This window comes from Euprymna scolopes, chromosome 6 (assembly GCF_053919585.1).
Source record: "Euprymna scolopes isolate OS-2025 chromosome 6, ASM5391958v1, whole genome shotgun sequence".
Lineage (NCBI taxonomy): Eukaryota > Metazoa > Mollusca > Cephalopoda > Sepiida > Sepiolidae > Euprymna > Euprymna scolopes.
The window spans coordinates 91,854,744-91,872,075 of NC_136487.1; the positions used below are offsets into that span (position 1 = coordinate 91,854,744).

The following is a 17,332-nucleotide window of genomic DNA, read 5'->3' on the forward strand; positions in this document are numbered from 1 at the left end:
ATTATCAAACCTCCCGTATACCAGCCATCCTGCATGGAAAAAAATTCAAAATCAGTGCTCAGACCTTAGACGAACACGGGCACACCTGATGCAGGAAACTTGCCCATCAAAGTGACTTAATGACGTTAAGAATGTGCAAGCATATCTTCAGACTGTCACATTAGCCCAGAATGGCCTTGTATTTGTTAGCCGAAAATATCCTCTTTTGCCACAATGGCATGCAATTATTGTCTCACAACATTCCCTACATGTCTTACTGACAGCGCTGCATATTAAGCTGGGACGCCCTACCAAACACCAGATGCAACAGCTAGTGAGCTGCTATTTCTATGCCTTGGACCTGGCTGAAGCCATGAACAAAATTGTATATTCATGTCACCAGTGCTCTTTATTGAGCAGCTCCCCACTTGTAGCTGTTCCTCAGTTCTGTGAATACCCCCCCCCCGAATGCACTCAAGCTTAGGTTTGCTGCTGATATCATCTAGAGAAATAGACAACTGATTTTTGTCTTACTCAGCTCTTATACCGTTATACTCCTTATTCCAAATGATCAAAAGGACACATTGTGGAAGGCTATTTTAAAGACCTGTTTACCCATCAGAACTATCATTAATCCACCTGCTGTCATAAGGACAGACTCCACCTCCAGCTTCAAATTCCTTAAAAATGATGGGTTTCTACTCACTTACCATATCTCAATAGAGATAGGTAACCCTAAAAACGTCAATTATAACCCTGTTGCTGAAAAGGCCGTTCAAGATGTCCAGCGAGAGCTCCTCAAGTTGAACCCAGCTGGTTTGCAGATCTTTACATTCTTGCTCTCTGTAGCATGTTGCATGTTGAACTGTAGGTTTGGATCACTTGGATTGTCCCCCAAAGAAATCTTGTATCACAGAGACCAGTTCACCAATGAATCAGTGAATGCATCCACTTCAATGATATGGATCTTATACAAGAGCAGCATTGTAGGCGCAAGACCAACCATGTTTACAGTGAATGGTGGAAAGCTCCCAACCGCTTACATAGGCCTTGTATAGAGCTGAATGTCAGAGACATTGCGTACCTTCACAGTGCCTTATCAAAAAATAAAGGACGTGAACGATATTTAGTTTCATTCAAGCAAGATGAGTGGACATACATTCAAAAGTTTGCTGGTTCCAAGTTAAGGGCTTGTACAAGGTCCACAAAGATGATTGCTTCAAGGTCCCTTCTCAGTCAGGTAACAACCCGAGGATTAGTCTTGAACATCCAGATAACAGTGACGAGGAAGATAACGATCTGGCCTTGCATACTAAGCCCGCCATTCCTAAGATGATTAGCAGTGTAACCAGCAACAATGGGTTACTACTAAGCAGTTAACCAACCAGCCAACCCCCTATTGTGACTGAGGAGAAGATTCCAGTCAACTCCTCCCACGGGACAGACACAATACACCTCATCTCATTGACGGTTGATAGGCAAAGAAATACTCGTTCCCCCAGACGTAGGGCAAAACCATCCTACCTGAAAAACTATTTTACTAACTCTTTGTGACCGGGTCTATGAATCCTTATCTTCAAGAAAAGAGAAAAGAAGAACAACAAAAAGGCATCATGCCAGTATTGAATTAAGATCGCATATCGCAAGGGAGATAACTCAGCATGACAGTATTATTTTGAGTTGTCTGCGTCTTCCATTTTGTGCTTACGTTTTTAGTTTTGTTTTGAATTTCGTTCTGTACACTCGAAAATAAAAGTTTCTTCAAACGGTTTCGTGTGATACACCTTTATTGTTCGTGGGGGAGAAGAGGGTGTTTTATTAGCTATTCTATACTTTCACCTAACAAGTTAATAAAGAAAAAATACCGGAAAACTTGAATTAAAAAGTGAAAATACTATCAAAAAGAAAAAACAAAAAATAGCACGATCCCTTTCTTTGCATAAATACTTTTTTTTCCTTTTAGTATTTTCAAGTTAAATTAAAATTTTACGGTATGTTTGTTGGTTATAGTACAAACATGGGGTCTGAAAATCCAGCCTTGTTCTGAGTTCGTGGAAAGGTGGGTCTGTCATCAGTGTTGAAAGAGAATCTAACGCCTAACGTTACATCGTGTTACATACGGGGGGGGGGGGTAAACTGTGGCGCGCGTTGGAGGTACCTACTGTTCTGATACCACACTTCAGTTTTTTTTTGTTTGTTTTTTTTTCTCGGTAGGTGAAGTAGTAATTATTCTAGATTGATGCAATTCTTATTTTTGTCCCAATCTAGAATGTCTCTTCTTGGGGAGCCGGATTTCCCCCACATTAAAAAAAAACTTTGCGTCTAATTTTGCCCTCATGGGGAGGAAACTAAATAGTGACAAATAGTTTTATTTTATTTTATTTTTTTTTTATATTTTTAACATTTTTTGTACTTATGCATGCACTTATGTTACCGTACTGAAAGCCATTTCTAACAGGGGGAGGGAAGAGTGTTTAATTTTTCTGTACTTTCACCTTACAATTTAAAAGATATCGTAAAACTTGAAAATACTATTTTAAAAAAATAACACGGTAACATAAGTACCTTTTTTTCAACAACAAAAACAGGGGTTTCTTTTAAATATGTACAATTTGTTTTGAAAAATGAGTTGAAAGAAACCCATATCTATCTAACACAAACCCATATCTATCTAACACAAACCCAAACTGATAAACTTCAAAGTATTTCTACTTTTTGACGCGTTTATTCAAAGGCGCTAGGTTCTTCCTCGACAAATCCACCATTCCCCGAACTCAGAACGAGGCTGAGTTTTCGGACCCCGTCTTTATACCATAACATTTTCGTTTATTAAATTGCTAGATGAAAGTACAGAATAATTATTAGATACCTTGCTTTCGCATCTTCAGAATGAGTTTTTAAATAATAACGTTATGATTTCAGCACGATACGTTTCTTGCCTAAGTACAAACTTCTGGTGTTTCTATATTATCATCATCATTATCATGACGGGCTCCTTGCCCAGACCAATGTGACTCTTCCTCTCCAGAGTTTCCTGTCTTCCATCAGTTGCCTCAAATCTTCAGGTTTACAGTTGGCGTCGTGTGCTATTTGTTGGATATGCATGGATCTAGGTCGTCCTCTGCTTGTGCATCCGTGTTGTGGAGTCCATAGCAATACATCACTCACCAATTCATGCTTGCTCATCAGACAATGACCGGCAAATCGTAGGCGTCTTTCTCTGATGGTAATAAATATGGCAGGTAGATTGCCATAAAGTTGCTGCTTCGTGGGATGATTTTGCCAAGATATATTTAATATAGTTCTTAGCATACGGGTGTATGTGCCGTCTAGTTTTCTTTCCAATCTTTTGGTGAGTGTCCAGGTTGTAGCACCATAAACAAGGACAGACTCTACCACTGTCCTGAAGAACTGCTTTTTCAGTTTGTCAGCCAGTCTCGAAGTCCATACTGAATGTAGCCCATCCAATGCGGTCCATGCTTTTGAGATGCGAATTCCGATATTTCTCTCTGTGGAAACTATGTTGCTTCCCAGATACGTAAACTCAGCGACTTCTTTCAGTGTTGATCCAACCAAAGCCCTGATCTCTCCATTCAGTCATAAACTTTGTCTTATCCGCATTTATGTGGAGACCAATGTCATTTGCAGACTTTTCTAGTTTACGTAACAGTGTTTGCGCATCAGCAGTGTTGTTCACGAACAAAGCAATATCATCTGCGTAATCTGCATCAGTTATGTGTGCTGATTGATGACGTCTGTTTCTGGATTCATTTAGAGTGAAGCCTAGCATGTTGTGTATATCAACAGAGGTGCGAAGTACAAAGTCAAGACAGATAATAAAAAGAAAAGGGGCAAGAGTATCTCCTTGTAGAACCCCAGTGTGGATTTCGAAAAATTCAGTGTCCCCATCTGGGGACCTGACCATTGCTCGAGTGTGCTCATATAGCATCATGATAGCATTAATGACTTCATTTGGAATGCCATATGCTTTTAATATGCTGGCTATTTTTCCTCTATGTACAGAGTCGAATGCTTTGGAGAAATCTACAAAGATCATGACTGCGTCAATGTTTTTTGCTTTGACTCCTTCAATCAGTCTCCTAACAGTAAGTATTTGACTAGTAGTAGAGCGATTCTTTCTAAATCCATTTTTGTTCTTCCTGAGCACTTCTTCGATCTTTGGTTGGATACAGTTGAGAAGCATGGCATTGTAGATTTTTGCTGTAATTGGAGCGAGTGTTATTCCTCTGTAGTTGCTTGGTATGCTTAGGTCACCCTTCTTGGGGAAGGGAAGTATGCATCCTTCCCTCCATATATTAATAATTTTTTGATTATATACAGAATTGCATGAATTAAGAAGTATGTCATTGAAACCGCCTGTCTTCCATACTTCAGGAGGTATGTTATCTAAGCCTGCAGCTTTACGATTCTTGGTCTTCTTTAGTACATTTAGAAGTTCCTCCATTGTAAAAATCACCCTCCTCAATATCGAGTTCCTGTACAACCATCGGCTGAATTGGTTGGTCTGTTACTTCTGGTTTGTTTCCGAGTAGCTTTTCAAAATGTGATTTCCATTTTGAATATGCATTTTCTGGAGTGTTTGCCTTTAACTTAGCTTTGGCAGGTCGTTTACGCCCAGATATCTCATTTACTACTTGCCAAGCCAGATATAATTGTTTGTTATCTGCTGCATTCTGGATTCGATCTATTTGTTGTTGAACGTACTTCTGTTGTTCTGATAGGTACATCATACTAAGCTCTTGAAGCGCCTGCTTCCTTAATTTTGTATTCTGTCGAGGGGGGTATTTATGTTGCTTTTTGATTATGTTTTTTAACTTTTTTCGTTTTAATATTATTTTATCATTTTACCACGGTACTTTTCGCTTTACCTTGGGCTTCAGAGGTATACACTTCTTTGCTGCTTCTTGGTGCAATCTAACGAAGTTTTCATAGGTGGTATTAGCAGTTGGTTCCTGCTCTTGTGCTTGTAAAGCATCAAATCTGTTTCGCAGTTCGAAGATGAATCTCTGTTTGATCTGATTATCATGTGACAACGTTGACCAGTTGTAGGGCTGTCTAGATGATTTTTTAGTTTTGTTCGCTTGTAGGCTTAACTTCAACTTAGAGGTTACAATCCTATGATCAGTAGACACACCATAGAAACTGCTATAAGCTTAACAGTTATGACAGCTATTGATCCACTTCTTATTCATAAAAAGATAGTCCAGTTGTGCCTTGTCTCCCTTTGGGGATTGATGGGTCCAGAGCTTACCGGGTCTTTTCTGAAAACGGGTATTCATGCATTGTAGGTTGTTTTCAAGGAGAAAAGTTAATAGATACTCTCCATATTCTATATTAGAAAAGTAACTTCCATCATGGAAAGAAAACTTCTGCTTGTTGTCTTCCCGTCCTATATGTGCATTCATGTCACCTCCGATAACCAATAAATTATGTTTGGGGATTGAGTGCACTATTGCTGACAGTTCATCGTAGAAATTCAGGATCTCTTGCTTGTCACTGACGTTGGTATTGCTGTAGCAACAAATCACAGTAGTAGCAGGATTACCACTGAAGGTAGCAAGAATTATCCTTTGTGTTATCTTCTCAGCACTTTTTAATGATTTCAATGCTCGAGGGCTAAGCAGAAGTCCTACACCCCGAATGGTACTATTTGTCGAATTTTTCCATGCTGACACTGATACTAGTGTCCAGCTGTTACCAATTTCATGGTACTTTATGTCCATGTCGTTATGGAAGAGACGGTGCTCTTGAATACACACAATATCGATATCGTGTTCTTTGGATGAAGCAACAAGTTCTGATATTTGAAATGTGGGTTGAAGTGTCCGTACATTAAAGGTGGATATTTTGATGGTATGTCTACATTTTGCTAGCTTAGGTTTTGGTGCTGTAGTAAACTTGTCGATAGCTGTGGTTAATGTTGGCACACCAAGTAGCGATCCTTGGTTACCCATGTGGCGGTCGATGCAGTATGGAATTCTGGTTTGATTTAGAGTCATTATTATACAAACGAAAAAATATTGAATTTCCAGTAAAACAAATGGTACCTACGTAATTGTCATTTCGCAAATAGTAACATATCCAAAATTGTGGAAAACGATGGGCTAGAAAAATAATTATTAATTAAAAAAACTGTTTTGATAACGTTTATATGGGGAATAAATTTTGTCCGACATTTTGAATTACATTCGTTATTTGATGTAAGCAACATAACTTATCATTTTTTTTTTTTTTTTTTTTTTTAGTAAGCGTAACATAGTAATTTCGCTAACAAAATAATTAAACTAGATAAACTTCGGGAAAGAACTATGAAAAAAAGTAAATAAAGAAAGTGAAAGAGAAATAATTCTTTAAATTGTTTAATTGGAAATGTTTCGATTTTAATTAATGAAAATGGGGAAGTTTTTCATGAAACTTTTTTTTTTGGTAAATGTTTACTTTAACTACAATAGAACATCGGGACAAAATCAAAGTGTAGTATCTGTTCTTCAGGTGCTGCACTTCTATTTCTTGTTCTCTTTCGGTGGAGGAGAAATCCTTCACGACTGAGACAATTTTTATTTTTGTACCTTTTCTCCACGTTAAAAAAACGACCCTGTCTAACTCTGTCCCGTGGGGAGGCATAGTAAATAGGTACAATAGAACATCGACCAATAAAATTTGTTTGTTTTTTTTTTTTTTTATAGGTTTTCAGGATCGCTGACAACGAATCTGATATTCAAACCTGTCGAAAATTTACCGTTTGCATGGTATTAACCCCTGAACCCTCGCACTATTTTGTGCCAACTCACCGCACCGCACCGCACCGCACCGGCGCACCGCCATCGTTTATGCTATTCTTACATGATGCGTTCACGCATGGACGCGCGTAGTAAAGGTCACATCGCGGAAGAATTTTTTAGCAGACATTTGAAATAACAAGAAAGTTTTCAAAAACAAAAAAAAATGTTGTTCATTTTTCTGTGTTACGTAGTTTTTGATGCTTTTTAATTGATCTAAAATAATTAAGTTTTCACAAGCGGTTTACAAAAACATTTTTATTTTTAGGTCCACCTCCACAATTTTCTTTTAAATGATGACTGTTTTCGATTTTCGATTATGCTGAATACGGAAATCGCATTGAAATTTTGCAGAAATAAGTAGTTATCAAGATATAAAAAGTTGTTTTATGCATTGTATTCTTTGGCGGCCATCTTTTTACGCGCCACTGCGCATAACAAAGACGGCGGCCAAAGAATACAATGCACAAAACAACTTTTTATATCTCGATAACTACTTATTTCTGCAAAATTTCAATGGGGTTTCCGTATTCAGCATAGTCGAAAACCTATAAAAGTCGTAATTTAAAAGAAAATTGTGGAGGTGGACCTAGTCTGAAAAAATACCACCGGTTTTTCCGTAAGTAACGCGAACGCGCCGACATACACCGAGCGGAAGAACTGTTTAATTTTTCACAAAAATTCTGTTTACATTTGGGGGAGACGGGTGGTTTGGCGCGAGAGAAAAAGAAGAAAACCGTAAAAAACGTGGCAGGATTGGAGGTTAGGTGGCGATTAACCTCGAACCCAAAACAACCCAAACCAAAAGCGAAAGGAGCACAAATATCGAGTCACCGGTTTGTATCCCTGGAAACAGTGACCATTTTTATTTACATTGTAAACATATAGAAGTTTTTATAATTTTAAAAAAAAATCAATAATACGAACAGAATTGCAGAATTGTTTTGCAACTAACAATTTAATTTTCTTTCTTTTTTGTTTTTTTTTACAAAATCCATTTTTTTTTTTAACAAAAACAATTGAAAAAGAGAAACTGAAAATACAATAAGTGCATTAATATGAAAAAATCCAATTATTTAAAAAAAAATTCCGTGCCTAACAATTTAATAATAAAAAAGCCGAATAATTGACCACGTGATTAATTAATCGACCATTTATATTAAAATTAACCCCACACACGTATCAATTTTTCAGTTTCTCTTTTTCAATTGTTTTTGTAAATAAAAAAAAAAAAAGATTTTGTAAAAAAAAAAAAAAAATTAAATTGTTAGGTGAAAGACAGTACAGAGTAGTTGCAAAACAATTCTGCAAAAGTACCAGAACAATTCTGTTCGTATTATTTCATTTTTTTTTTTTTAAGTATAAAAAGTTCGGGTTTGTATTACTGTACGCATGCGAAAAAGTTGTCAAAAAACAAATATATAACAAATAAATGTTATCAAAGGCAAGATAAGTTACTTTTCTGCCAAACTGGATATATTTTTCGTGTTTTTATTCAATGTTTATTCAGCTCGAAAACCATACAGTGTTTACTGATGTATTGGAACATTCAAGATGGCGTCTGATTCTCTCTTTAACACGGTAAGTTTGGGAAAAGGTGTTATAAATAAAAAACCGGATAAAATACTGTTAAAAACTTGCTCAATATATGTTACCGTGAAATAGGTTGACATATATTCGGCGGGCTTTTTTAAATAGTATTTTGTATAGTTTTTTATTTATAACACCTTTTCCCAAACTTACGGTGTTAAAGAGGGTGTGAGACGCCATCTTGAATTTTCCAATACATCAGTAAACACTGTGTTTTTCGAGCTGAATAAATATGTTACATTGAATAAAAACAAAAAATATATCCAGTTTGGTAAAAAAGTAACTTATCTTGCCTTTGATAACATTTATTTGTTATATATTTGTATTTTGACAACTTTTTCGAATCTATGTGTACAGTAATACAAACCCAAAAGTTCTATATGTTTGGTCACTGTTTCCAGGGATACAAACCGGTGACTCGATATTTGTGTCCCTTTCGTTTCGTTTTGGGTTGTTTTGGGTTCGAAGTTAATCGCCACCTAAAACTCCAATTCTGCCAAAAAAGATCTCCTCTGGCTATTTAAGAACAAAAAAGAAAAAAAAATTTGATTTAAATATTTGCCGATTATACAATATATCTTTAGGATCTGTTTTATACGATACTTTATGCTGGAACTACTTTTTGTTTTCTGCCATCGGTTAGTAAAAGAGATACCGTTTTAAAATAAGGCAATTTTTCTTTTTTTCTTTTCATAATCCAGTGGGATTTCCCCCATATTAAAAACCGATCTTGTGTTTAACTTGGTAAATATCCAGATATGCTACTACAAAACATCGACCACTCTAATTTGTTTTTTATAGGTAATTGACGTCGCTGACAACGAATCTGATAGTCAAACTTGGGGCAAATTTACCGTTTGCATGGTATCTACCCCTGAACCCACGAACTATATTCCACCATTTTGCAGCTTCCGTTTACGCTACGCGCATGCACGCTGTAGCATAAACGACGGCTTCACCAAGCAAACTACGTTGGGGGAGGGGATTTTTTTCCCCCCCCAGGACATAGAATTTTCTAATTTTCAAAAATACATTATAGCACTTTTTGGGTGGAAAATTTAAAATTAGCTGAAAAAGAAATAAAACAAGAAAAGGAAAGCACTCCAAGTTGGAGTAGGGGGGGTAATTTATCTGGGTTTTTTTTACACCTGGAACATAGAATTTTCAAATTTTCAAAAGTAACGCACCGACATTTACCAATTAGAACACCATTTAACATTTTCCGAAGATTTTACTGTTTACATTGGGGGCACGAGCGGGGGAGGGCGGATGTGATGTTGGGCGCGTGCCCCAACATCACACTCGCCCCCCCCCTCGCGCCCATAATCTTCGGAAAATGTTAAATGGTGTTCTAATTGGTAAATGTCGGTGCGTTACTTACGGAAAAACGTTTGACTAAACTGCAAAAGCACCTATTAAGCCACATAAGTTCTATAATTGAATCCCCCTCCCGCAAAAAAAGAATGAAAAACATAAAGATGTTTGGTGCTTATGTTTTTGTAAACCACATTAAAAACTACGTGAGACAAAAAAAAAGTCCCCCAATCTGTTGTACTTTTCTTTAACTGTAAGTAAGTCATTAAAAAAATGTCAGTCCGTAATTTTTTGATTGGTACGCCATGTGAGAAGGCAGTTTGCTAGGTTTTGCCGTCGTTTATGCTGCAGCGCGCGCGCGTAGCGTAAACGGAAGCTGCAAAATGGTGGAAAGTTATTCGTGGGTTCGGGGGTTAATACCATGCAAACGGTAAATTTGCCCCAAGTTTGACTATCAGATTCGTTGTCAGCGACCTCAATTACCTCTAAAAAAACAAATTAGAGTGGTCGGTGTTCTGTAGTAGCGGATCTGGATATTTACTCTCGTGGGGAGGCAAGTATTTTTCTTTCTTTTTTGCGCGTAGAAAAGTTTATTACAATGTATTATTTTAAAAGTTCGCTCAAAATAAATTCAATAAACAAATTGAACAAAAAAATAGTAAATTTTGAATTACTTTCAACCCCAATCAATAATCATCACCTTTAAAATTACGACCTTTAAAGTTTTCGAGTATGCCGAAAACGAATGTCGAATTTAAATGCGATTGTTAAGGTGGCAAGCAAGTAAAAATTTACCCCTCAAATATATATATATATATATATATATATATATATATATATATATATATGTGTGTGTGTGTGTGTGTGTGTGTGTGTGTGTGTGTGTGTGTGTGTGTGTGTGTGCGTGTGTGTGTGTATAAATAATTGCGTCAGTCTAGAAAGATTTCTCCTTAATTGACTGAGGACAGAAAAGATAAAGTATCACGAATGAAACTGTTTTTGATAATTTTCCAAGATTTAAGTGTCAGCGTTGTAGCAACTTTCTATAAGATGCAACAAATGTCAACAACTTAGGGAAAGAGTTTTACTAAATAAAAATATTTGTTTATTACAATTAAAAAAAAAACATTGCGTAATCTAACTCTGACAACATACATGAAATAATAATAATAATAATAATAATAATAATAATTAAAAAAAAAACGTTTTAAAACATACAAATACAATGCAAGTACATAGAAAAGTAATTTTGCTTACGTTTGGTTATAATTACTTATTTATATTTTTTCACTTAGTTTCTTGTTCCCTATACTGCACAAGTGCACAATGGACAAAATGCCGATTAAAAAAATAATTTTTGAAATGTGTTATAAGTAGGGCTATGACAACAGAATATTTTTATCATTGTTTTGACTCTCAAGTATATATCCGACACAGTTAGACAGAGTTAATAAACTGAGAACCAGTGATGTTGTGGTTCTCAGTTTAACATCACTCTTTAGAAAAAGCATATAAGATATCAACGGATACACACTCGAGAGTCAAAGTCATTTTAGGATGTTATCTTTTCATATTAGTTTATAATTAAGTCCATTTTATCTTACCTGTTTATTTTGCCGGTTTACTGAAGGAAATGAGGAAGTAATTTTTAGTTTCAATATTGTAAATATTAAATATAGTTGTAGTGTGGAATGAGAAGGCAGTTGCGACTTTATTTGTTTTCAATAAAAAAAAAAAATTTTTAACTTAAGACCTTGAGTTCCAGAACCGTCTATATATATATATATTTTTTTTTTTCCTGGTATTTTTTCAATACTAACTTCTACCCCGATGGTGATGGTTATGACGTTCGGGTTACATGCGTTTTGTTTTTGTTTTGTTTTTTTCTTTTTAATTTTATTTGGAGGGTTATCACTTGGCTCAGAGGGCAAGTGTTAAGTAGATGGTGAGACAACAAGATATGTCATAATAGAACTTGTGTAGAGCTAGATTATGTAAATGGATAATTCAATAGGAATTTATTCACATTTGATTTGAAGACAACCATGACGCAGCCAGGACGCAGACATACATTATTGCGTTCCACAAACAGACAGTTATAGGAAAGGAACTCTGCTCATACAAATTTTGTATAGACTGTACACTCACTCACTCACTCACTCACTCACTCACTCTCTCTCTCTCTCTCTCTCTCTCACACACACACACACACACACACACACACACACACACACACACACACACACACACACACACACACTCGTGCGCAAATAAACGAATTTCTTCTAGCAACGGCATAATTTCAAATACGCCCACACATTTTTCTCACAACAACAAAAGTAAAATGAACATATTTCTGGCGGACGTTGTTGGCGACAATATCACATGACACAAGTGACCAATGAGAAAATTCAGAAGATTGTCTTTTTAACGCTTTTTCAAAACCAAAATATCAGCAGTAGCAATCTGGTTTTTGGAGCTAGCCCAAAATGTATAAAAACGCATCAAACAGTCTTCTAGTAATTCATTCATTCAGTTCATTCGTTCATTCAGTCAATTCAGACTCCTTCCTTTCTTCTCGCTTCGACGACACACGAGAACATGCCTCTCGTCTTCATAACATCGTCGCTGCCAAAGCCATCAACACCATGATTACACACGCCATACAGACACTCAAAAATTACTTATGCACACATGCATCCATTCCACACATTTTCTAATTAATAACAACAAATTACTTTCCTCACAGATCACTTTCGTCATGGGACTTTTAAGTAAGGCGAACTTCGCCAGATAAAACTTTAAAATAATCTCATTATTTTCACACAGGACCTTTTAAACTCATTAATTCCACGAAGGACTTTCATCTAACATTTTAATCATAATGACTTTGAAAGAACTTTCCCCGATCGGACCTTTGTTCATTCACCTTATTGTTTTTGTTAAAAATAAATGTGGTGCATTTTAAATCAGAAGGTGTTGTTTTGTTTCGTTCTTCTTTTTAATTATTTTGTTTGGGGCAAAGAGATTTAATTTTACTTAAACTTCTGCACCCCTACAAGACAGATAGAGAGTGAGGAAAGTTGCTAGCGGTAAGGTGAGTATTTATTGCGAATGTTTTATGGGGAGGGACCATGGATTGGAGTTCAGTTGAGCACCTACTATAAAAGTATCGATAGAACAGCAATAGACTTGCAATGTCTCTTCTGTGAGTAAGAGAAAGTAGGGAGGCGAAAGTTCACTACCCACTAAATTTTGAAGACAGTTCTGCAGCCTTTCAAGGCAGGAAAGGGTGCTCTTAAGACGTCCACCCCAGATGGCAACAGTACTCCATCTTAGGACGTATTTGACTCTTATACAAGTAAAAGTTTAAAGTTTAAACCCAGAACCCCAATTTTACTAGGTCACCTTCTCCAACATCAGAGGTCTATGTTCCAACCTTCCAGAAGTTGAAATCCAATTATGGGAGACCAAACCTGATCCCTTGTTCATTTGTGAAACTAGTATTGTCTCAACTGCTTCCTTGGACAATTTCTTAATCAGAGATCATTTTAACTTGACCTCCAAACCAAATCCTCATGACCACTATGGATATGAAATATGTGCCTACATTAGAGATGGCTTCCCTTGTGACAGGGGCATCTCCAAAGAAGATTCAAACTATCGTACATATGCTTCAGAGTAACACTTACACACAGCACCGCTATCCTATTCGTTCTATACTGTACCCACAATGATAGTGTCATTATCTTGAGAGTATCGCGGAACAAATTGACTCTATTTTAATTGCTCATTTCTCAACCAAAATTCACGTCTGTGGAGACTTGAACGTCCATAACGTGTGCTGGCTAGTCTTTTTCAGATAGTCCAGTGTCCAGCTTTGACTTAAGCAGCTGGCAGGTTTGGGGAAGGCTCACATGCCTCTTTAGGCGAAAGTCTCCCCATTTCCAAATCAGCGGGTCATATTTGGGTACTGAGCCGCCAAAGTAGATGGAGCAGGCCGCTGTTCCTGCCACTTTGGGGGACACTCCAGATGCAGTGTCCGTTACCGGGGTTGCTGCCGGGTCGAGCACCTCAAAACCGAGGGCCACCTACTCACCCTCCGTGTCCATTGTGGAGGGTACCACACTCAGTGGCACTCCATTACCGAGGGCAGCAGACTCGCCCTCAGTATCTGTTCTGCCCAATGCAGGGGTTGCCATACCCGGTGGTGCCCCATCAAGCCTGTCTGGTGTGGAGAATGACGACTTGGAGGACTTTCTCAACCCTTGGGCATTCTCAAGAGGAAACCCACTAGGAATAACCCAGGAAATGGTGATGCAAAAGACGGAAGAAGAGATAAAGAAAGGCTGGACTATGTGAGGAACATGCCAGGAGGAGAGTGGTCCATTCCAAAAACACTGAGCAGCATCACTCACCCATTCACCGATTGGAAAAAATCAAAGAGAGCTGTAAAGTCAGTGAACAACAGCCCACAAAAGAAGAGGCCAACCTTGAGGAGGTGGCAATTGCTGAACTTCGAAGTCACAGGAAGGGATGCAACAACAAAGGAATGGACCTCTCTTCAAGAAGAAAAATCTACGGAGCAGAGTACGGATAAGAGCCCGTAAAAAGCAAGCAGCTGAGGGCCAAAAGAGCAGAAGAGCCTGGAGGACTATCGAAGGCTTTTCCAAGAAAAATATAAATATCTAATGGACAAAAATAAAATCAAGCCAGTCCCAGGAAAATTGGAAAGCCTGAGAAGCAGAATAATGTCACTGGTGATGTCGGAAGAAAAGCAGAAGGGGCTCACAGGAGTTCATAAGGAGAAAATGATGAGCCTATTAATAGTCCAATATCCCAGCAACTTATTTGGTGCATAGAAGTTAATGTGGGACATTCTTCTCTTCACAGCAGAAGAAGCAATAAAGTTGCAAAGACTGATATAGTATGGAAGGGGATCCGCTGCAAACTGGAATACCTAGAAAAGAGGAGAACGATGGTTACAGTTCTAGGGATCCTTGGGTGCTTTGACAAAGAACAAGTGGGGTCCATTCTGTCCCGATACGGGGATGTTGAAGCAATAAATGCTGTTCACGGTCTCGAGAACATAATGACCAGGGAATACAGGTTGAAGATGAAGGTTTTAACATGATACCAGCCCAGTTAACGTGGGAATCCTGGACGATGTCCATCATTGCTGAGGGAAGGAGACCACACTGTTGGCATTGCTTGATGCTGCACCATATAGCTAAGGTCTGCGTCAAGTATGTCCCAGAAACCCCACCTACTGCTGCGTCCCTGAAGAAAGTAATAGAGAGGGTGGTATACCAGCAAAGGAGGCAGTTACTAACTGGAGTACGGTGGTAAAGAAAGGGAGGAAAAAGGAGAAGTTAGTAGCACCAGAAAAACAGAGAGACAAACGGACAAAGGATGAGAAGTCTGGAATGAAGAGAAAGCTGGCATCTGAGTCGGAAGAGGAGGAGGAAAGAAAAGACTTCAACAGCCACAAAAAAAACAAAAAAAAAACAAAAGACCTACAAAACTAAGAAAACCCTGCTCAACTTACAGCCCCCATGGAAGAGCAGAATACGGCATTTTGTCTGGAACTGTACATACTAAATGCACTCGCTACAGCTAAATACTTAAAGGGGAGATGTTAGGGTCCACCTAATGAGAAAAAAAAAAAGGGTTATTGCCCTTGAACTGGATAAAGAGTTATCCTCCTTGGGGGACGAGTCAGTCAGCCATGACACTCGAGAAATAAAACAAGACAGTTCTGATCATTACGCATCCAGCGGCTTATCTATCTAAATCTCTTTTAAATAAAATTGTTAAACGTTTCCCCTTGTTTTTTGCATCATTTTTACGTGGCGATTTCATAATCAATTTTCATTCTAAAACACGTAACAATTCGTCAGTCCTTTAGCGTCCTTACTGCTGAAGATTTTAGACCCATTATCGAGGAATATTACTAGGTAAGAAGTATAGAGCTAAACCTAGCTAGTTTAAACATAAGGAGTATGAGATCCTGAAACAAGGCTGGTCATGTTCTGAGGGATCTCATGACCTTTGAGGTAAATATAGTTCCTCACCAGGAGACCTACTTTGTTTCTGACGGGGATTGCGATGTGCTAATGAGTGACTTTGACGGGTACTTAGCATATCGCAATCTTCGTAGATGTGAGGTTTCTGTGTTAGTGAGTCGCACCTTATCTGTGACAGTTACTCCAGTCCATGCAGACGCTCATGGAAGGCTGGTCGTGGCCGATGTTGCCATTAAAAGCGGTAAGTTTCGAATGGAGGCAGTTTACGCTCCCAATATCTCTAGCGAGAGGGTTTTCTTTTTTGGTATGTCAAGGTTTTCTCGGCTCCGGAGCAGGTAGTTTTAATTAGGGACTGGAATGCCATCCTGGACCCCAAGATAAATAAGAGGACTAGTGGGTCGGAGAGGTGTGAAAGTAGCCTGCCTGACTGAATGGCTTCATGCAATCTTGTCGACAGGTTCCGTCTGGATCATCCGGAGAGGGAGATGTGGATGTGGCATCCTAATGCGGCCTTCTGTCCGAGCACTTACTTGGACAGAATGTTAGTTAGAAGACGTGACATAGATTTCTTATCTTGTCCCACGTTCCACGTTAGTTATGGTCTGTTTGAAGTTAGGTAATAGGCCTACATTGGCTGGGTACTGGAAGTTAAACACCTCCTTGCTGGAAATGACCGACTTCTGGGACCACCTGACAGCACTAATTCAGCGGGAGTTAGTGGGGGTGGTTACCCGGAGTAGCTGGTTTGTTAAACTTAGAGCCAATATTAGGTGTTTTTGCGTCCAATATAGCCGAAGCCTTGCTTTAACTAGGGCTCGGATGGAAAAGCACGTAGAGGATAGGCTGACCCGGGCGGTGGCTGGGGGAATCCAATAGAGATAGCGTTGATTAACGGGTGCCTCAATCGCTTGGCTTGCAAGCGATATGAAGGTCAAGTAGTTAGGGCTTGGTTAAAAAGAGTCTCTAATGAAGCCGTTAACATTGATGCTGTTGAGCATAAGGCCGCCTTATGTCGTGGCTTGGATAGGTACATTCGGAAAGTGAAAAACCTGGAAGGACATTCTCTTGCATTAACTCAAGAGATTTGCAAGGGGTTTCGGCAACGCTTCACCCAACTACCCAGACTCCACGGCCAGGAGTTTTGGCAGCTATTTAGCTGGCTCGCCCAGTCTTACTGCGGCCCATGCAGCTAGCTGTGATGGAATGGTTACAGAGTGTGAGGTCATTACTGCATTGAGACAGGTTGGTTATATGACAAATCTCCAGAGCTTGATGGTCTGCCCTACAAACTGTATTTTGAAGCTATCGCCCATGTTTGTTCCTCTTGTGAAGGATGTGTTTAACCACTGGTTTTTCAGGGATCCATCCCTGGGCAAAGGAGTGGTCATATTACTAAAGAAAAGAGAGCAGCATGGTGGGGAGGACTTAGATGGTTATAGGCCCATTACTCTGCTAAACACAAGAGTTGAAGATTTTGTCCTGTGTTCTTGCAAACCAACTGCAGGTTGTTGCAACTTGATTGAATGGGATCAGAATTACGCTGCGAAGAGTCAATCGATTCAAAGCAACTTGCACTTGGTACACACGATCTTAGAGGATTTAGAAGATGACATAGGAGCCGCA

At 38.5% G+C, this 17,332-nt stretch overlaps 1 protein-coding gene across 3 annotated transcripts in view; it reads right to left on the reverse strand.

Annotated features, from left to right (window-relative positions):
- Positions 1–11,813, reverse strand: part of LOC145277784 (uncharacterized) — a 139,922-nt gene extending 128,109 nt beyond the window's left edge. The window contains exon 1 of one of the 3 annotated variants that reach the window (XM_080129544.1): positions 11,288–11,810. The gene's annotated coding sequence lies outside the window, so the exon portion shown is untranslated. Of the gene's footprint in view, positions 1–11,287 lie in introns of all 3 variants that reach the window. The other 2 variants (XM_080129543.1, XM_080129542.1) reach the window with 2 other exon arrangements.
- Positions 11,814–17,332: the final 5,519 nt, after the last annotated feature.